The sequence below is a fragment of the Peromyscus californicus genome, unplaced genomic scaffold (genome assembly GCF_007827085.1).
Source record: "Peromyscus californicus insignis strain IS unplaced genomic scaffold, ASM782708v3 Scaffold_6__1_contigs__length_162567912, whole genome shotgun sequence".
In the NCBI taxonomy this organism is placed as follows: domain Eukaryota; kingdom Metazoa; phylum Chordata; class Mammalia; order Rodentia; family Cricetidae; genus Peromyscus; species Peromyscus californicus.
In genome coordinates this window covers 138,168,445-138,191,629 of record NW_026294584.1, presented here as the reverse complement: position 1 = coordinate 138,191,629, position 23,185 = coordinate 138,168,445, and the positions used below count along the sequence as shown (strand labels likewise).

The following is a 23,185-nucleotide window of genomic DNA, read 5'->3' as shown; positions in this document are numbered from 1 at the left end:
CAGAACTCTGGAGGTTGAGGCAGGAGGATCTCTGTGAGTTTGAGGCCAACCTGGTCTGCATAGAGAGACCCCCATCTGAAAGAAAAAAAGATATACATATAAAAGCAGGGGAGATGGCCCTCAACTGATAAGGTGCTGGCTGTACAAATGTAAGGACCTAAGTTCAGACCCCCAGCACTTATGTAAAAACCAAGAGCCAAGCACAGAGGCACTTGCCAATTAGCCCAGCACTGGGGAGATGGAGACAGGAGGACCTCTGCAGCTCGCTGTCCAGCCAGACTAGTCAAATCAGTGAGCTCAGGGCTCGCCTTATCTCAAAAGACAAGGTAGGAAAAAAATTAAAGAAATCACCCAACATCTACCTGTGGCCTCCATACATACATGTACACACACACATGAACATTTACATATACATATACACACCAACAAAGAAGCATACAAAATATGTATGGTGTATTCTAATGTTGATGTGCAGCTCCCAAATTACAACTGAAACTGAACAATTCTATAAAATGATGTTTGCTGAATTACTGCTGCTATGAAGACCAGCCTCCAGCATCACAGGGCTTGATGGGGATCCACAGAGTCAGTGAACTAAGACTTTTTTACCTAAGGGAGTAAAGGAAAAGAAACATACACTCTCTTGATCGTTTCCTTCTGACTTTTTCTTTACTCTTCTTATTTTTCCTCTGCATCTTTCCTGGGGTTTTCCATCTCTCATTCTTGATGTTTTCCTTCAAACTCACTTTATTTTTTTCCCTTACAGCTTATATACCCCAGGAGAATCTTTCAAGCAACATAAAACTTACAGTGTGGTTACATTCTATTTTTCAAGTAAATGATTACAATAAGTACAGGTTAAAAACATGTTTTTCATCTCCCTTACATGATTAAACAAAGTCATCCCAAGAACCCACATGCATTCACATCTAAGTAACTTGTTATAGATTAACAGAGTGTGAGCAAGCAGGATTTTTTTCTCAGCCAGTTCTTTTACTGGCAGGCTGTATATTGTGATTACAAAGAAAGAATCAATCACTTTATTACTTATCTTGAAAGGTAATCTTATAAGGAATCTTAAAAGAATCACAAACATAAACTTTTATATATGAAAAAGAATCAGTCATCTCTACTTTAAATCTTTAGGGTACATACCCATTCATCAACAGTTTTTTATATCAGGAAGTTGAGGGCAGAAATGGGTACAAGGAATTAATCATCATCTTTGATCACCAACCAATCCTAGCAAGAAAGATACTTCAACTAATAATGACTGGTTGCTTTGCTTTGACCTTAATGAATCTCTCACTCAGCTACGTGTCCTTGTGAACTTTAGATTGTCTTCTTGGATTTTTCACCTCAGAGCCATTTAACAAAACCATCTTAGTCTAATGTTAAGTTATTTTCAAAGCTTTGTTTCAGTTATGATGCACTCTGAAACCCGTGAACACATTTCTCAACACAATTAAAAGAATTTAAGCTAGCTGGGCTACTGGGACCCAGTTGTTTTACTTAATTGTTAACCTAAGCCACAGTCTATACAGCTCCTCGATAGAAATTCATGTGTTCTAGCTGAGTGACACTTCCTTGTTTTATTTTTTATCCTCTGCAGCCTCTGCTTTATCAGAGGCAGGGGCAACACTGTATCCTACCTTTACCTATGTTAATTTTTCCATTAAACTAACCTCTATCATAATCTCTTACTATGTTTATTAAAAAACCCTCAATCATCAAAATCCTATTTAAACTAAAACTATTATTGTATAATATCATTGCTTCAGTTAAACAGTACAGCTTAGGAGGAAATCATTTTTATAATAATCCACAGGTAAAAATGCCCAGTAGAACGGGATATTTGCAAAAGATGATCATACTCATTAAGGGCAGTGGGGATCTCCACACCCATTCACACCATGCCAGAACCAGAGGAAAATGGCAGCAGAAAACATGCAAAAACACAGCAGTTGCAAGAAACATTCTGGGGCCTCGGGGCCTTGCCTATCGGAATTCACCTATCAGGGTTTTGTTTACTGGTGGGCCAATCCCCTGAGTCAATTGCCATCTGCTGCTCCTCTGACATGGCCACCAGCACTGAATGTATGCATTTATACCTCTATGGCTTGTTTGTTCAAATATTTTATTCATTTTGTCTTTTTCTAATTCATTGTTGACAGTTGTTTATGCATCCTTTGCACTAATACTGTGTTATTGATAAGTGTTTGAAATACTTTCTCCTCATATTTTGATAAACTGAAGTCCATTGTTGTAGCAAAGAACTTTTAATTCTATTCCTTCTTGTTATACTTGTTTTGTTTTTTAAGGGGGGAGGATAACCAGGCTCCAAGAAGGTCCCAACCGATTCTCTCTTTCCATTGTTCACACTTTGGAGTATTATCTTCTTCAGTTGTGTGTAAGTTCTGAAACTGCCTCATTAAAAACTGCAGCTTTTGATTTTTGGATCACTTTCTCAAGGGGAAGGTGGCTCCCACACTCTGAGCACATGCTGGTCACCTTTTGGGGACTTCCATATGTGAGGGGCTGACTGGCAATAATCAGTACCAAGGTGCCAGCCATGAGGGTAAGCCATGGAGAAAGCAGATTTGAGCTCTTGTCAGATCCCCGGATGGTTGTGGTTCTAGCCATAGTCACAACCTTCGCCAGGGGACTTTTCTATGACATTTTGAAAATGAAGTGGATTTCAAACAATACTGTATTGTAAATCTAACAGCCCAAAGAGTACAATCTGGAAAGAGGAATGTTTGTAGAACTATGAAGAAAAGAGAAAAACCATGAATCGTAAATAAAAGAACAGGACAAAGGGGGTATACTAGTTTGCTTCTCTATTGCTGTGAGAAACAAAAAACAATAACAACAACACTGACCAGAACAACTTGGAGGAAATGGTTCATTTTATCTTATATTTTCAAGTAACAACAGTTCATCATAGAAAGAAGCCAGAGCAAGAACCTAGGGCAGGAACCTGGGGCAGAGATGGAGGGATGATGCTTACTGGCTTGCTTGTCATGCCTTTCTCAGCTTGCTTTCTTACACAACCCACAACCATCTACCCAGTACCCATTAGACCCTCTTATAACAATCATTAATCAAGAAAATGCCCCACAGACATGATGACAAGTCAGTTTGATGGAGGTAATTCCTTAGCTGGGGATCCCTCTTCCCAGGTGACTCTATTTGGGTCCAGTTGACAAGAGTCTAGCCATCACAGAGAGGAAGGACACATTCTGTCATCAGTGAAAAGCAACATCTAGAAAAAGAATGGCTACAGTCACATGCACATGCCAAGAGGCTTCCAGGGTATGCATGAATAAAACGCCACTCATAGGTAAGTCTTCTTCATTTCATATATTGAGTTATATTTACTATCACAGAAAACATCATTCCAGCCCCATTTCAGAGGATCCCAGAAAACTATTGAAGCACATCATTCTTCAGGCAAATTGGGCTCATGGGGGTGCCAGAACCTGCAGGAAACAAAAGACAGAAATAACTCCTCCATGAGAGCATAGCTGTTGCTTGAAAGATGGCATTTAAGGTTGAATGGAACAGAGTTGAGGATGAGAGAAGAGTCCAGTATTTTCTCCCCCTTTCTCACGCAACCCACTTCTAAAATGCCAAATATGGGCAGCTTTACATATATTTTCTCCTGATGTGGTAAACTTTGACCTTTCCCCTGCAATCCAATATTTCCTCTCTCTTCTTCACAAATCTCTCGTCACGATATAAGTTAGTAAAAGTTGTTTTTTCCTTTGGCACTTATGAAGGCTGCCTCCTAACTCTGAATATGAGTTATCTGCTTCCTTTGAAGACTATAGAAGAGAATAGAAGTAGGGAGTGGGCCTTACTTTTTGAATTAAAATAATTTTTAAACTAGGGTAAAACCAAATACTAGTGACCTTAAAAAATATGTAACAATAAAATGACTCCTAATGATATTCTACTGTACTCATAGATTGGGGCTTTACTCAGTCATCATCAGAAAGGCTTCAGATGGGAATAAACACAAAATCCCACAGCAAGACATTACACAGAGAGAGACCTTGGACCACACAGCCCTAAACAAGATGTCTCCATCAAATCCCTCCCCTCAGAGCTCAGTGAAGCCAGTATGAAAGAGAAGGCAGAAGGATTGGGGGAGACAGAGGGGATGGAAGACACCAGGAGAACAAAGCTCTCTAAATCAACATGAGCAAAACTCATATGAACTCACAGACTTCTGCAGCAGCATGCACAGGGCCTGCATGGGTCTACACTAAGTCCTCTGCATGTACACTATAGCTTTCAGTCTAGTACTTTTATGGGATTTGTTTATAACTGTGTAAAGGAGTAGGTCTCTGAATCTTGTGCCTTCTCTTGGAGTTCTTTTATTTTCCTGTTGGCTTGACTTGTCCAACTTCAATGTGATGGTTTCATTTTATCTTATTATTTTTTATTTTGCTATGTGCTGAGAGCTGCTGGTAGCAAGAGGCCATGGGAGTATACAGCAGGTGACAACTAGTGTTCAGCAGGTCGACCCACCAGACTCTCTTGATGGAAAGCCGCACCTGGCAAGGCCATGGAGTAACTGACTATAAATAACCAGTTGCTCCTGTCTGTAATTTCTCTAATGTGCCATTTCATTTCTTCCCGAAGAACAGCTATGGGTGTTTCCCCACTGCTGGTGTGTTTATCTCATGTATATATTCCATCTATTGGGCACATATATCCATGGATGGTCAGGAAGATGACTTCTCATGGGGCAGTATGGTTTTGATATATGGAAAACAACTAGGATATGCTTCATGACTAGATCTACTGTCCCATGAGGACTGTAGACACTTGAAAGCCTGCTTTGTTCCTTTTACTTAGACTAGGGCAGGAAAACAACAGTTTCTCCTCAGTCTAGGACAACTGCACACAAGTGGCTCATTTTTTAACCTCAGAGCAAGTCCAAAATAAACTAAAAGCTTTTGTAAACAGATCATAAGCTCAAAACTTTACAGTTGCACAGGGTCCAAGGTTATCAACACAAAGGCACCTAAGAAAAGCATGCCAATTCTGCACTTGCCAAGTCTAGCTGATAAAGGTCCTATGCCTCAAGCTTATCTAATCGGGCACTGTGCCACCGGGCTCTGATCACAGTCTTTCTCCTGAAACCTTGAAACTCTGTGTTGCCATGGTAAATGGCTCTGCCCTTATCATTTACCCAATGGGATGTAAGCTTTGTAATTGCTTCAGGCCTCCTGAAAAAAGTGCATTTAAGCTAGATGTTTAACAAGAAGCTAGAGAATTGGAATAGGAATTAGAATTGGGACAGAGAATTAGAGCTAAGAAATTCTAGACAGTTAGGACAAAAGAGTTAGAACTGAGGCAGAGCAATGAAGTGACAGGACCAGAAGAGCACGGGTGTGAGTTATTCCCTCAGATTACAAATATCCACCTTCCTTTCACTTTGCTGTGGCTTCTGACCTGAACCCTGGACGAGGCCTTGCAGAGCTGGACTCTAAGGCCACTGTTAGTTATATTTTATTGTTATCTCCTAGAAACCTGTTCTTTTCTGATGAGAGACAGAAAGGGAGTAGATACAGATGGGAGAGGAGGTGTGGAGGAACTTGGAGGAGTAGAGGGAGGGGAACTATATTCAGATTATATTGTGTGAGAAAAAAAAATCTATGTTTAATAAGAAGAAAAAAAGAAATAAATAAAATACTTGTTTAACTTCTAATTCACTTTGACCCTGATCAAGAAAGTTCATGTTTTTTGATTTTAAATTCTTCATGTATAAAAATGGAAATCATAAAAAAATAGAAACAAATTGAGTAAAGGTTTCAAATTAACTCACAAGATTGCATGAGGATAAAATAAGGTAATACATCAATAAATTAATTTAAAAATAACAAAAAGTATTATTATGAAATTATTCTGATATATTTGTCATGATTCTGATCCAGTTATTTTAAATTTTATTTATTAGAGATCAATAAATTTATTTAAGTCTCTACTTGTGTTTAAAGGCAGAAAAAAATCTAATGGCTGAGAACATCATCTTTAGGTAGACATTGGGTTAAATGCAGTTTCTCATTTTATTGGTCGATTGATCTTGAAGTTATTATTCAATATTTCATATGTAAAGTGGATTTCTAAAAGAGATGTTTCATGAAACTTTAGATTATTCATGCATTTAGTGAGAACTTAATCTGTTATAATCATTAATATTAATAGTCACTGCTAGCAAAATTTCCCTCAATTTTCAATGTAAATAGTCCCAATGGTTCATTAACCTAGGACTTCACTCACCTGACGTTTTGACTGAAAGGAGTATTATCGATCCATTGCCATTTGTTATTACCTTATGGGTCAGAAAGCCCCAGGAAGTAAGCAAGTGACCTATTCAGCTGTTGGGTGATGAAATTCTGTATGGATGAAAGGGAGTTAATGACCGGGAATGTCCATGTTGAACAGGGCGAGCATTCTTTACAGCCTTCTCAGCCATACGAAATAGAAGCAAATGTTAGTGAAAGGATGGCCATTTGAAACAATGGCACAGGAACCAAAAATACCAACACTGTCGCAAGGCCAGAAGGCCCTAGCCCAGGAGCCCTCATCATTCATTCTTCACCAGTTAAAAGGGTCATCTTTAATTCCATGAGATTATTTTTATATTTTAATTTCTTTTAAAATGATACTAGATTCTATGTCTCTACCTGGCAAGGCCAAGGGACACCCAGATTAAAATGTCATCTCTGAGTATATATCTGTGATGTGTTTCCATGGGATCTGTGATCTCAGTAAGCTAGCTTGCTGAGTGGGTGGGCATTATCCAAACATTTGACAGCCTGAACAGAACACAAGGCAAAGTTCAGAAGAGTTCCTCTTACTTTGCTTCTTGACTGTCTGCTCAGGTAGAAATAGCCTTCTGATGCCTCTGGTTCTCAGGCCTTTGAACTCTAGAGATGCATCAATGGTTTTCTTGAGTCTAGCAAATTCAGCAAAGTTACAGGATACAAAATCAACATACAAAAATCAACACTATTTCTTCACACTAACAACAACAACAACAACAATCTGAAAAGCAAGTGAGAGAATAACTCTTTCTGAAAGCATCAAAAAGAATAAAAAAACCCCTACGAATAAGCTTAACCCAGAGGACAGCCAACTTACTCAGGAAGCAAAACAATGTATTCTGAAAACTAGAAGACATTGACTGAGGAAATCAAAGAACACACAAGTAAGTGGAGAGATTCCTTTTTCCCGGAGTGTGTAAGTAAACTCCTATGTGTAGTCAAATGCTCTTTGGCCAAGTACCAAGATCACATGACGGGAAAACGACAGACTATCTGACAAACATGCTGGGAATGAATGTTGTGGGGAAAGAATGGAGTTAGTCCCTTCCCTCATACTTCAGACAGAAGTCAATTCAAAGTGCTTCAAAGACCTTAATGAATGGTGCAAAACTGTAAACTCTTGGAAGAAAACCCAAGGTAAGAGCCTCATTGTGTTGGAATTAGCAATGTATTCTGGGACATGATACCAAAAAGAACAGGCAACAAAACAAAAATAGACAAAGGAATACATCAAACTTTTCACAACAAAGAAAAAATTCAGCAAATAAAAAAGCAACCAATGGTACTGGAGAAGACATTTGCAAGCCATATATCTGATAAGGGACTAATATCCAAAATAAATAAAGAATACCTATAAACCAACAAAAGTGGAAGAAATTGAAAAGCGTGTGTGTATGTGGGAATATTGTGCTGACATTTCCCCCCCAAAAATATACAAATGGCCAACAGAAACATTAAAAGATGTTCAACAGAAGGAATCAGGAACAGGAAAGGATAGAAATGCTACAAATACAGTGTACTCATGTACAAAATTAACAGATTAAAAAGTGTTCAGCTTCATTAGTCATCAGGGAAATGCAAATCAAAACTAGTTTGGGATTCAGAATCACCCCAATCAGAGCAGCTGTAATCAAGAAAACAAATGACAACAAATACTGACAAGGATATGAGGAAAGAGAAATACTTATTTTCGGTGGTGTAAGTATAAACTGGTGCAACCACTATGGAGAGGGGTGTGGAGGTTTCTCAAAACACTGAAACTATAAATGCCATGTGACTCAACTTTATTACTCTTGGGCACATATCCAGAGGACTCTATTACAGAGGTGGTTACTCATCCATGTTCATTGTTGCTCTATGCACAGTAGCTAGAAAATGGGATTGGTCTAGATGTCCATCAACTGAAAGTGGATAATAAAAATGTGGTACATATACACTATGGAATTGTAAAGAAAATGAAATTGTAAAATTGCAGGTAAATTAATGGAGTGGGAAAAATTACTGAGGCAATATAGGTAAGCCAAATGTTCTATCTCTATGGAGATCTTATCTTGGAGTTTTTAGATTTGTGTATTTAATTTAGAATATCTGTAGAGTCCAGGAAACTAGAAAGGGACCATTGATGGGAAAGGGAGGGAATGTCTTAAAGGAGGAGGAATAACAGAACTAAGGGAGTGTGAAAGTAGATGGAGTAAATACTGGAACGTAAAGGTTTGAGTGAGAGTGTGGTGGGTGATGAGGGAGATGCATAGGTGGGGAGGGCTAACCAAAACTAAGGATGGGTGAAAAAGTCACGTGGAAACCTGCTCTTGTGTAAGCCAATTAAAAACACAATTTTAAAATGGAGTTTGAAGGGAGTTAACCTCCATGGGTATAGCTGCTCTGTAAGTTATTAAACAAAAATCCTAGTGTTTTGTCTGAGGTTCCTCCTTATAAGATAGCAATCAGGAAGGTCACAGAGGCTTCAGAAAAGCTCCTCTTTACAGTGGGTGATGATCAGTGCTCTTCAATGGGACATCTACACCACAATACCCCAAGCTCAGTGAACATGACAGAGAGAAAAGACTATGAGAGCTGAAACTCACATACGTGTAAAAGACACACACAAGACTGGGACCATCAACATTCCACCATGGGTGTGGGAAGGGCTAGTAAGACCCCATGCCTCCCTGAGGAGTTATGGGCAGTTAACAGTTGTTGGTATAAAAGGAGTCATATTTCTCAGATGTGGCTGTACACTCATGCAGGCAACCCTATTGAAATACGAGTCTCACCCACAAAAATAAGATAGAGAGGAAAATTTGTAAGGAAGAGGGGTTGCAGTGGGAGAGGAAGGGAATAAGAGAAAATGATGAAGGTCGTTTTGATCAAAGAACATTATATATGAATGAAATTGTGAAATAATAAAGACTTTTAAAAAAATCAGGATCTAAAGGAGATATTATACAGCTATATTCACTGCACTATTCATAACAGCCATGGAGTGGGGACAATCTATATGAGAACCACAGCCATGGAGTGGGGACAATCTAGATGAGAACCACAGCCATGGAGTGGGAGCACTCTATATGAGAATCACTCAATGAGTGGAGGGAAAGTATTTTGAGTGTTCTCACCACACACAGTCCATTCACAATGCACACATATGACAAGTAATCACATTGTACACTGGAAATACATGCATTTTTTTCTGTCAGTTACACCTTAAGATACCCAGGGAAAAAATCATATAAAACAAAAAAGGAAATATACATATAATGTAATATTCAGACTTAAAATGGAAGAAAATTCTGTCATATATTACAATATGGATGAACCTTGGGAACACCGTGTCAAATGAAATAAGCTACACACACACACACACACACACACACACACGCACAGGCATACACAATAATAACACATGATTACACTAACATAAAGAATCTAAAATAATCAAAAGCATAAAAATGGGAAGAAGAGGAGTGATTGCCAGAGCCTTATGGATTGGGAAGTGAACAGTCTTTGTTCAAGGACTTCCATTCTTGCAAGGCAAAGAGGTTGTAGGGGTTTTTCTACAATGAAGTGAACATACTAATCACTACTCACCATTCCTTCTGAACATGTGCTACAGTTGTGTAGCTTGGTCTTCTTGTACGACTCCTAACAGTGGGAGCAGGCTCTCTCTGGCTCTGGTACCTGCTTTTGGGACCCTTTCCTCCTGCTGGATTGCCTTGTCCAGTCTTAATGGGAGAGGATGTGCCTAGTCTTACTGCAACTTGATGTGCCATGGCTGGCTGATATACATGGGAGGTCTGCCCTTTTCTGAAGAGAAAAGAGAAGGAGTAGATGAGGGTGAAGAGGGAAGGTGGTGGGGAGGGGCTGGGAGGAGAGACGGAAGGGAGGGGAAACTGGTCAGGCTGGGAAAATTAATTAATTAGTTAATTAATGATGAATTAAAAAATGATCAAGTTTAGTAAATTTGGCTACATCTTCCTACAATTAAAAGGCTAATGAAAAATGAGAAAGAGCTCCCTGTTCGGCTTCAGTGTTGATCACCACCAAATGAGCCCCCATCTCAATGTGTTTCTGTTCGCTGATGCTCCAGATGTTCTCATTGGTAGAAACGAGGTAGCAGCTGGAGTCAAAGGACTTCCAGTGACTTGGGCAACATCCCCACATTTTTTTTGTGACATGAATGAGAAGTGTGACCACAAGGTGAGACAAATAAGATTAAGGAAACATGTTCTATACAACTCCAAGGATCTGAGGCTGCTAGCCAGAACTGCTTTCTCATTATAATTATAGCATTTACTGTTCTCTGGGCAGCGCTGGCCTCATGGGTTGTTTAATCACATATCTCTGAAGCATTTTAAACAGTACTTAACTCAGGAAAATTGTTCCACAAATGTTACTTCTTACTAATTTTTACCAAATATCAAACATTCAAGAACCCTAACCACCATTTATTAATTATTAAGAAAGCAGAGCATAAGATTATGCTCCAACTCAAGCATCCAAACTTCTCGGCACTCACTGAGTATGAATGAACTGGAGAAGACAAGGTGTGTTTTCCAATTATTTAACTGTGGCCAAAGTGGACATTTTTTGTAGTCTTTATGATCTAATTTTATTCTGTACTTGCATTTTTAACTGAAAATAATTTTTCACACAATGTATTCTGATCATGGTTTCTTCTCCCCATCTCTTCCCAGATCCTCCCTACCCACCCAACTCCACACCTTCCTTCTCTCTTTCTTTAGAAAACAAACAGGCAATTTCTTAAAGAACAGAATTGAAAATAGAAGAAAAGCACAAGAAACACACACACACACAGAAAGACACACAGACACAACTGACACAGAGAGATATTCCATAAGAAACACAAAATTGGAAGCCATAATATACAAGCAAAAGACCAATAAGATTTTTAAATGTCCAAATAAAGCAATATGAGAAAAAAATCTACCATTGAGTTCAAAGTCTGTGAAAACACACATAGTGGAATAAAATAACAAAAACAATCCACAACATGAAAGTAAAACCAGAATCACCAAGTAAAGCCCAGAGATAAAACTGGAAATGTGTAATTCAGGAAGTCAAACAAAACCTCAGAAATAAGCCTCAACATCAGAGCACAAGACATGGAAGAGACAATCTCAGGCACTGATGACGAGGTAGAAAAAATGGACATGGCAGTCAAAGAAAATATTAAATCAAAAAAAAAAAAACCCAGGCACAAGACATCTAGGAAATGTAGAATCCTATGTAAAATACCAAATCTATAAATAATAGAAATAGAGGAAGGAAAAGAAACCCAGATCAAAGGCACAGAAAATACTTTTAGCAAAATCACAGAAGAAAATGTCTCCAACCTAAAGAAGGATCTGCCTGTCAAGATGCAAGAAACATACAGAACACCAAACAGACTGGATCAGAAAAAGTATTCCCCATAATACATAGTAATCGAAACACTAAACATATGGAACAAAGAAAGAATATTAAAAACTGCAGGTGAAAAAGACCAAGTAACATATAAAGGCAGACCTATTAGAACAACACCTGACTTCTCAATGAAGACTCCAAAAGCCAGAAGGGCCTGAATGGATTTTCTACAAACTCTAAGGGACCACAGTTACCAGCCTAGGCTACTCCACCCAGGTAATTATTTTGAGACAGAATCTTACTATGTAGCCCTGGAACTCTCTGGGTAGACCAGACTGAATTCAGACCTACAGAAAGTTCCCTGCCTCTGCCTCACAAGTGCTGGGATTACAGGCATGCACCACCATGAGTGAAAAATAAAACCATTTCTGCTGAAAGTATTAATTCAAAAGAGCATTGTCAAAATGTCTGTTTTTATTTTCTGATATGGTATTATATAAAATAGTTTCATCATGTAAACTTATCTACAAATAGAATAGATTATACCAAACAGCCTGCTTGGCCACAATTTTAAGCTAGATGTGCTTGGGGAAGTGTTTATGGATGGATATGAAGTTTTTCATTAAAATCCACTTCTGCCTCATTTCAGAGCCTTCTAAAGGCAAAGTGCCCATTTCTCCTTTCCAGGAAGTCGTTCCTTAGAACTGCGGTTGTAGCCTGGTGTGGTCCTGCACAACTGCCATCCCTGCACTCAGGAGGCGGAACCAGGAGGCTGAACCAGGAGGATGGTGAGTATGAGCTAGTTTGGGCTGGCTAAGGAGTCCAGCCCTTCCTGGGATATATGTGAAGGGCTGTCTCAGATATATGAGCTATTATTGTATAAGTGTCTCCAAAAAGTAGGAGAAAGATTATCCTCATGGAGTTGTTTTCCTTGGGAATGAATCAGCTCCGCAGTCATTTGACCCGAAGAACCCCAACATGCTAAGAAAAGCATGGCCAGGGCAAGCTGGCAACAGTTTGTATCGCTATGCAACATATCCTGACCAACAACTAAAAGAGAAAATCCCAGCACTTCTTAGATGTATGAGAAGCTTTTGCTCTGTCTCCACTTCTCACAGATTTCCCCACTAAGGTGGCGTGGTGAGTAAAGCAGTTCTAGAGACAGGACCCTGACATCTGTCTAGATGGTGTTTCTTTTATGTGTAAAGATTGAGTTCATAAGGAAAACTACAGACAAGTACATGACTGTCTTTAGCATCCATCATCACACACAGGTAAGGCAGATATGATACTCAATTCGACTTCCAACATGGATAAATTTGTTATTTGTATGTTTTGGACAAGGGTAGGTTCAGTCTGAGACAATTATCCTAGCAATGAAGCTGGTGCTTGGAATGGAGATGGATAATATTAGCTGAGAAACTTAAATATCAAAAAGCATTTTAGACATTGAATGTAAAACACATGGGAATAGTTATGAATAACTTCCCAAGTTTACCTGAAAAACTCTCTCTCTGTGTGTGTGTGTGTGTGTGTGTGTGTGTGTGTGTGTGTGTGTGTGTGTGTTTTAATGGTATTTCCCCAAAATCAAGGTGCCTGGGAATTGAATTGAATTGTTTCCTGGATGTATCCAGAACCTGAACTGAATATCTAAGTTTAGAGAAATCTTAATAGTATCCATGTTGAAACATCACACACACACACACACACATACACACACACACACGCACACACACACTATAATAAATAAATCTTAAACTAACCCTAGTAGTTCTCTCTCTCTCTCTCTCTCTCTCTCTCTCTCTCTCTCTCTCTCTCTCTCTCTCTCTCTGTCTCTCAATATCATGGATCTTCACCTGACATTCTCGTCCCCTCACTGAAGCAGGTGAGACTGGAATGGTATGCATGAAGTTTGGACAGTCTTGTGTTGGGTTTGTCCACCGCAAACTGGTAAGTCACTGTGAAGAGAGAAGGGGATGAGTATCCACATAGTCAGTCCTGGAGCCTCATGTGCTCTACCTGGACCAGGCCGGTGCACCTCCACTCTGCCTCCCCTACTATAACATCAGCTTTATTTTCTGGAACAGAAACTCCATCTTCTACATCAATTAATCACAAATCCCTGCATCAGGGAACTGCTACAAGTCCTGTGTAGTTAACTGTGAGCTTACCAATGTTTGGCCCCCTTTGTTTGAACAACTTTGAGGCAAAGCCACAGGGTATGTTAACATATCCTAACCATTCCTCAGCAGGTAGACATACTTTAAACATCTAGAGACTGTAAAGTGAGGTGGATATGATCAAGATACATTACATAGGTATATAAGTATAAAATTTTCAATAAACAAAATTTAATTTTTAAAAGTTATCATTTTGTTCATGAGTGTGTCCATTAAACAATGTTAACAAAACAGACTTTCTTCAATATTTTAAGCAAATGTTTCTACCTTTCTAGTTTGTGCTTTGGGTCCTGAACCTCTGTTTCTTCTTGACCAATAAGATAACTATCCTTAACCACCACAGCCTGCCTCTTGGACTTGACGGTGCTGATTAGAGCAGGTCCTGCTTTGGTGAGAATGGAATGTTTGTCTTGTCCTAGAACAGACTGCAGACATGGAGCACTCCCACTCCCTCCTGGACTTCGCGGTAGATACTGGGGTCATCTTCACAGCAAACAGAGAAGCAGATTGCAGACTGCAAAGAACGTCATCAAAACTTCTCACACAATAGACTTCAGATATGGCTTTGGGGGCAAATGAAACAGGGAAGAAATATTTTATTTCTTCAGTCTTCACCATCTAACTTGGCTGCTTCCCCCACCCACATTGAGAAAAAAATCCCATATGAATCAAAGACTAAACCGCTGACATTATGAAGTCCATTGGAGTTGCACCCCTAATAGAGAAATGTTGTGAGCAGAGAATGTGATTGCTGGGGAGCCCAGTGCTGGAAGGCACTGTCATGGATGATGGGTGTAAATAACATGCGCTAACAAAGCCAGGTGAAGGAACCTTAGGAGTCTCAGTGGTCAAAAGATGGAAAGAAAAAAATAAGGAAGAGAAACCAAGGAAAACATGGTGTTGCATGTAAAGTTTGACCAGTTAATGGTGGGGGGGGAATCCAGCCCCTGGGAGTCTCTGCAGAACAGAAACAAGAAAGTGCCCCAAAGAGACACCACCTCAGTGAAGAACTTACCCACACAGCTCGCGATGAAACAGGTGCTGAGGAGGAGGATGGAAATCACAGCGACTGTCCAGAGTCTCAGGGACCAGCAGGCTCCCTTCCCTGTCAGACAGCAAGCAGATGCACTCACCTCAAGACCAGGAAGGTTAGAGCGATGAAAAACCTGACAAAATGCTCAGAAGAACTGTAAACCTAGATCAGGAAAAATCTGTCAAAGCCCCAGAATAAATGACCAAGTCAGCTCTGAAGCACACACATACAAACTGAGAAAATTTTCACCATCAGGCACCTGCAATTCTCATGTCCTTATACTTTCTTAAGTATCACTTTCTTCCATTGAGGTCCTGTCTTTTACATTCCTTTCTATATTAGGTTTCTTGCTGTCTTGGTCCATTCTGTCACCTCAGCCTGCCCATTGTCTGCCTCTTTACCCCAGGTGACTACTCATCACTTCACAAACTTCCGCTGTCTCCTCTGGAACTGAGACAGGAATGCTCACCTCTACCTTGGGACTGTCTCTCCATTGTTTAGGTCTATGTTCAGAAGGTCTAGGGCTTCTTATATCTGTCTCAGAGATATGACTCAGAGAGCTGGTCAAAGCTCAGAGTCAACCTCTACACGCTCTGAGCTAAATGGCCCAGAGATGGCATACACTTGATACACAAAGAAGAAGTAACAGTCTGAACTATTTCCAATGATTTAAAGACATGGGAAAGAGGAAATTGAAAAACATGCCTAAAATTGTTCCTGAAAACTCTGACAAGAATATGCTCATCATTTGCTCGGTTCCTAATGTGGAAATTTCTCCCACCTCAAAATAAATTTATCTATAAGTCTTACTTAAATTAAGTGTTCCTTCATGGTCAGTGGCCATGTCAGAGGAGCTGAAGTCAGCAATGAAGCTTAGGGAGTTCAGTTCACTGAATAGCAACACTATGATGAATAAATGAACCCTGACTAGGCAAAGCCCCAGGAGGATTGTTCCCAGAATGCCCCTTGCTCCTGCTGTGCTTCCTTCCGTTCCTGCTGTATGTGGCATGGTGTGACTATGTGAAAGTATCCCCTGTATCTAGTATAGTGTGATTGTTTCATGGGAAAATCCCACTCCTCACTGGGCAATTTACATGTAAGATCATAATGAAGATGATTTTTATAAGAACAATGATGCTTAGTTAGGTCTATGATCTAATTAAACTTTCTGAGTTAACCTAAAAGATACAGGTGGTTAAGAAAGTTATTAAAGATGATTAGGAAAATGATTTAGGTTATTCTGCCAATTGCTCCAATAAGAGATTTTAAAAAATGGCAAAAGTAGGCTAGAAGTCACCTTCTCCTTGGTTACAAGTGAGATTTTCAGAGAATGGAAAATAAGAACAAGGAAGTTTCACGTATTACAGATCTGTGAATTCTGCCTGTGGATGTGGTGGTATTATGTTCCCCAAAATATTGTGTACCCTAATAAACTTACCTGGGGTCAGAGACAAAACAGCCACTAGATACAAAGGCTAGAAAATGGTGGCACTCACACCTTTAATCCTAGCACTCCGGAGGTAGAAATCCCTCTGGATCTCTGTGAATTCAAGGCCACACTGGAAACGGCCAGGCTTGGTGACTCACGCCTTTAATCCCAGAAAGCGAGCTTTTAATCCCAGGGGAGTGGTGGTAGAAGGCAGAAAGGTATATAAGGCATGAGGACCAGAAACTAGAAGCATTTGGCTGGTTAAGCTTTTAGGTTTTGAGCAGCAGTTCAGCTGAGAGCCATTGGGATGAAGACACAGAAGATTCCAGTCTTAGGAAATAGAACCAGCTGAGAAGTTGGCCAGGTGAGGTTAGCTGTGGCTTGTTCTGTCTCTCTGATCTTCCAGTGTTCACCCCAACACCTGGCTCAGGTTTGAATTTATTAATAAGAACTTTTAAGATTCATGCTACATGTGGATACACAGGCTGATGATCAAAGAAAGCAATTATGTCTCTACACCCACAGTTAGGCCTGAGTTCCTTGGTCACGTAATTTACAGAATTAATCACAGGTTTAGGTGTGCACCTTCAAAAAACAAAGTTGTGAAAGGAAATTAAACGACCCCATTGGGTGTAAAGAAAAACAGATGGTTAGCTGAGCACTTGTTTAAAGTTTTTGTGGAGTAGAAACAGGATGGGAATCTGCTACACTGAAATCACAGACAGCTGCCTGCCAGTGCAAAGGAATGGGCTGAAATATACTTGGCTTGCTTAAAACTTTGTTAATCAGTTATAAAATAACTATTGCTTTAGAGTGAAGATGTTATTGTAGGAAAATTAATACAAAGAAAAATGTTTAACTCTTGTGGGCTTCTAAGTAAAACATGAAACTTGTGATCATAATGTGATTTCTTCCTGTATAAAAATTTTAATTTGTTTCTGGAAAATATGTAACTTGTGGTTGTGAGGTGATCCTTTCTTGCACAGAAATCTTTGTTTTAGGAAGTATAAAAGGGATAAGAGAGGATGCAGAGGAACAACAGGAAAGAAGAACAGAACAGAGTAGGAGCAGAAAGAGAAACATGAAATGAAGATTTAAGCTTTGACCCTCAGATAAAGTCTGCAGGAGTGTCTGTGTGTCTGTCCAGCAGTTCGCCAACTCCACATCTCTTCTCCAGTTTCTCTGCACTCTCGGTATGTCACAAATTATGTTATGTGGGTTACTTAGTTCATATAAGGCTTAATTCGTATATTGAGTGGGGTTCCAGAAAGTAATGAAATGGCTAGAGCTTAGCTAGTCTGAGTTAACATAGTAAATGAGAAGTTCATGGAGGGCTGGGAGATGGTGAAGTGGTCGCCCTGCAAGTATGAGGACCTGAGACTGATACCCAGAACCTACCTAAAAATGTCAAGTGTGATGGTACATGCTTGTAATCCCGGGGCTTGGGAAGGAGAGACAGGTGGGTCCCTGGGAGCCTCTTGTCTGGCCAAGAGCCTAACTGGTGTTCTCTAGACCCATGAGAGACCCTGACTCAAAGGAGGTTGTAGTATGAATCTTAAAAGTTCTTATTAATAAAATCATTGAGTCAGGTATTGGGGTGAACTGGAAGATCAGAGAACCAGAACAAGCCACAGCTACCTCACCTCGCCGGATCCTCAGCTGGTCCTGTTTCCTCAGACTGGAGGCCTCTGAGTCCTCATCCAGAATGGGTCTCAGCTGAACTGTGCTGTTCAAAATCGAAAAGCTTAACCAGCCAAATTCTTAACCAGGCCAAATGCTTCTAGTTCCTAGTCCTCACGCCTTATATATCTTTCTGCCTTCTACCACCACTCCCTGGGATTAGAGGCTTGCTTTCTGGGATTAAAGGCGTGAGTCACCATGCTTGGCTGTATCCTTGAACACATGGATTTCTGCCTCTGGAATACTAGGATTAAAAACGTGAGCTACCACTGCCTATCCTAAGTATCTAGTGGCTTTTCTGTTCTCTGACCCCAAATAAGTTTATTAGGGTACACAATATTTTGGGGAACGCAATACCACCACAGGAGGTGGATGGTGTTCCCGAGAATTATACCTGAGGTTGTCCTTAGAGGAAAAATAAATAAAGAAAGAAGGATACTACTGCTCTTAAGGGGTTGAAGTTTTTATTATAGATATAAGGAAGAGCACATCTAGAATTATCTGGAATGGTCCAGACAGAACCTAGCCGTGGGGTCAGTGAGAGAGAAAGAGAGAGGAACCAGGGGCCAAGAGGCCAGGAGGGTCAGGAGACCAGGAGACCAAAAGGACCATGTAGCCAAAATGGCTGGGTTATATATGGAAGAGAAGCTGGGGGGGGGTATGCCAGCCAGGACTTCTCTGAAACAGGAATTGGAGCTATTGAGAGACCCTGGGGGACAGTGTCCACTTTGATGTGTTAATAGGCACTTCAGTTAGCTGTTTGTCCCAGGTTTGAGACCTAGCAGTCCCCAACCCATGCACACATATGAACATGCACATATATAATGTGCTAAAAAAAGACACATGATCATTATTCAGAAGTGGTGCTGTGAAATGGAAAGGGTATTGTGATGTGCATTTTGTTGTATTATGGCTCTTTTGAATGCAAGTAAACTGGTATTTTAATTATGATTATTGCGACTATGCTTTGACAGTCCTAACTCCATTTTGAACACCCTCTTGTCATACAAGCTGTAACTAAGGCAAATAACTGATCTATCATCTTGACAACACAGTGCCAATCACTTCGACAACTGTAGGTCAATGTGCAAATGGGAATCCTGGGATCTAGGCCTTTTAGATATAACATTTCCTTATACTATAGTGACCAGTGATTCAGATCACCATTGGTGACACATCTCCTGACTTGACTCTGTCACTCTGTCTGAACTGTGAGTGTGGGGACTCTATTGGAATGCATGAGTCCTTTTCTTCAATGCTGATGACTTGAGGGCAATCTGGACCTTTTCCATCACCATCATGGGAGGGACTGATCTCTGCAACCATCTATAGGATTTCATTCATGAGCATATGTTTGGTTCGTTACTAATGCTATGTGCTCAAGTAATTTTTTTTTTATATACTTTTGCCTATATATCCACATATTCCTTTCCCTCATTTCTGTGTATTCTGCCTTTGTGTTCCTTGAAACAAACCGATTAACTTGTGGACTCTTTTTATGTGCTTCTGACTTGACCTTTGACTGGAAAGTAAAGAGTCTGCTCCTCTGTCAGGAGCTACAGTCCTTGGGCTTGATTGTGGCCGGCTACCAAGGTACCAGACTCACCTCGGTTGGTCTGCTATGACAAAATCCAACTTAAAGTTCTTAGTGCATCAAGAGTAACATTGGGCAAAAGTTAGTAACATTTTATGACTTCTCTCATCAGGTTAAAAGAAGTGACAGGTAGTATAAAATCAGAGGCAAGCATCCTAAAGTTTTTTTTCATTCCTTATACACACACACACACACACACACACACACACACACACACACACACACTCAGTGGTGTGGTGGTATTGTGTTCCCCCAAATATTGTGCACCCTAATAAATTTATCTGGGGTCAGAGAACAGACAGCCACTAGATATAGAGGCTAGAAAATGGTGGCACTCACGCCTTTAATCCTAGCATTTCAGAGGTAGAAATCTCTCTGGATCTCTGTGAGTTCAAGGCCACATTGGAAACAGCCAGGCATGGTGACACATGCCTTTAATCCCAGGGAGTGATGGTAGAAAGGAAAGATATATAAGGCATGAAGACCAGAAAATAGAGGCATTTGGCCTGGTTAAGCATTCAGGCTTTTGAGCAGCAATTTAGCTGAGACCCATTCTGGATGAGGACTCAGAAGCCTCCAGTCTGAGGAAACAAGACCAGCTGAGGATCCAGTGAGGTGAGGTAGCTGGGGCTTGTTCTGGCTCTCTGATTATCCAGTGTTCACCCCAATAACTGGCCTCAGGTTTGATTTTATTAATAAGACTCTCTAAGATTCCTGCTACATCTGGCGCCCAACGTTCGTGGTACGAATTCTCAAAAAAGCTACTTGCCTGTGGGCTTTGTGGACCCCAGCTCAGGCCCGAGCTATACTCGGCCGGTTGTGGTGGTGCACGCTGGTTGGATTTGCTGAAGGAGGCAAAGGCAGGAGGATCCCAGTTTGAAGCCAACCTAGGAGAAACTTCAGCCAGGACCGAACCACAAACAGTGGTGGGACCATGGAGGCAGTGGCTGCTACTCCGAGTTGCCGGCTCCTTCTCATCGTGTTGGTGACTGCAATGATGCTGCTACCTGGGACAAAGGGTTTACTGATGCTGGTTCAGAGAAGAATTGCCAGGACCATCGTGTTACAAGAAAGCATCGACAAAGGTCAGTTTGGAAAAGTTTGGCAAGACAAATGGTGGGGAGAAATTGCTGTGAAGATATTCTCTTCTAGGGAAGAACATTTGTGGTTCCAAGAGACAGACATTTATCAGACTGTGATTGCTCCAAACCATACACACACACACAAAAAGTCTGCAGGGAACCATGACCATGCCTAACAGTGACTTTGAAATCTTCAAAAAGATGACAGGATCCTACAAAGATGATTCCACATGGACTATGGTAAAGCCATTAAGCTGATTAACACCACCAAAAGATCGACTTTGGACTACAAACTGCTTAGGACAATTTTGAGATGGCTAGCTGAGAGACAGTAGTAGCCTGACAGACTACTTGAAACAAGCCCTGCACTTTCTCATTATGCAGCGGCTGGACAAATGATATAGGACTTGACAATTAACCAAAAAATTTTCTTTTCAAGATTCCCTAAAGATATCTTCACCCCTAGAAAGCAAAAAGAAAAAGAGAATATAGATATGAGATAGATCATCGAATCTACTCTGAGAAAAAAGATAAAGAAATAATAGGATAAATAGGTAGATCACTGAATCTACACTGAAGAAAAAGGGGAAGATATAAAAATGACAAAAGGTAGACTACTGAATCTATTATGAGAAGAAAACAGAGAGAATATGATTATGATAAGACAAAAAGGTAGATTATGGAACCTACTTTTAAAAAGGAGCTACTTGTTTTAAATAAGATAAGTAATGAAAATTTTTTGTCTGAGTTTATCAAATGTTACTGGACTGGACATTGTTTTATATAATGGATTTTTTTTTATCTGAATCTGTCAAATGTTAATGGACTAGACATCCTTAATGTAATCTTGACTGTGTATATATTGTATATACTTATTGGATAGTTTTTCTTGTATTAGTTATAAGCTTTTTTAAATTTTAGACAAAAAAGGGGAAATGTGGTGGTATTGTGTTCCCCCAGATATTGTGCACCCTAATAAATTTATCTGGGGTCAGAGAACAGACAGCCACTAGATATAGAGGCTAGAAAATGGTGGCACTCATGCCTTTAATCCTAGCATTTCAGAGGTAGAAATCCCTCTGGATCTCTGTGAGTTCAAGGCCGCATTGGAAACAGCCAGGCATGGTGACACACGCCTTTAATCCCAGAAAGTGAGCCTTTAATCCCAGGGAGTGAGCCTTTAATCCCAGGGAGTGACGGTAGAAAGGAAAGATATATAAGGCGTGAGGACCAGAAACTAGAAGCATTTGGCTGGTTAAGCATTTGGCCTGGTTAAGCATTCAGGCTTTTGAGCAGCAATTCAGCTGAGCCTCATTCTGGATGAGGACTCAGAAGCCTCCAGTCTGAGGAAACAAGACCAGCTGAGGATCTGGTGAGGTGAAGTAGCTGTGGCTTGTTCTGGCTCTCTGATTTCCCAGTGTTCACCCCAATAACTGGCCTCAGGTTTGATTTTATTAATAAGACTAAGATTCCTGCTACACGGTGGAGCACAGACCTTCCCTCTTCTATGGTCACCAAAACCTCCATACTCATAAGGAAGCAGTCTCCAATAGAAGACTGCACAAGTATGGTACTGGGGTATAGAACATGTACATATAAGTCTCCTCTCCTCAGTTCTTGGCACAGAACTTCTAAAAGTCTTTGGATCACAGGACATTTTCAGTTGCAAATTTTGTGAGGATATTTTTAATTCCAGAAATAGTTCCAGAGCAATAAATATAAAAGGAACAGCTTTTCCTATATATAACAATTCCATTTTAGCCAGGCCTTACTGTGTGCTAAAGAGATGACTCTTGCCAGTCCCAAGATTGTTTCAAAATGGGACCAACCTTGTGATCAGACAGCTGGAACCCTCACTCCCACTCCTTCAGAAAGGGAAAAGAGCTGAAGACTGAGTTCAGTCGCCAGCAACCAAAGCAGACCCTGCAGAGAAAGCTCAAATGTGGACCGAACTGATGGGGCTTTTCAAGTAAGAGGATGGAGATAGCTATTGCTAATGACTGGATTGATTTAGTAATTTAAAAAGCCCCCAAAGTTTTTTCCATGGTAATTTGAGGTGAAGTAAGTCACAAGGGGAGAAGGAAGAAGTGGTTATTACCACAAAGACATTGCCAACTGTTTCCAGTTCCCCTTGGGGATGAAGAAGCATAATCCCTAGTGTTGGGCTGCCCGACTGTCCAGGAAGAGAAAACATCCCCCTAAGCTGCACAGAGGTAAAGCTGCTCTCTGCTTCCTTACCCATCTCAGCATATGCTCCCCTAACTGATTTCCGTCTGGACCACTGACACCCTGCACACGAGCCTCCAGCATATGCTCCCCTAACTGATTTCTGTCTGGACCACTGACACCCTGCACACGAGCCTCTGCTCCCTTCAGTCCCCAGAGGGTGTCTTTAATAGCAAATGCTGAATGACAAAACAAAGTCCAACTGAAGAATGTCCTGAAATAAAACATAACACTAAACAAAAGAAAGCAAGTTAGC

At 40.4% G+C, this 23,185-nt stretch overlaps 1 pseudogene; it reads right to left on the bottom strand.

Annotated features, from left to right (window-relative positions):
- Window positions 1–3,337: 3,337 nt before the first annotated feature.
- On the bottom strand, window positions 3,338–15,412 carry LOC128099754 (C-type lectin domain family 6 member A-like; annotated as a pseudogene).
- Window positions 15,413–23,185: the final 7,773 nt, after the last annotated feature.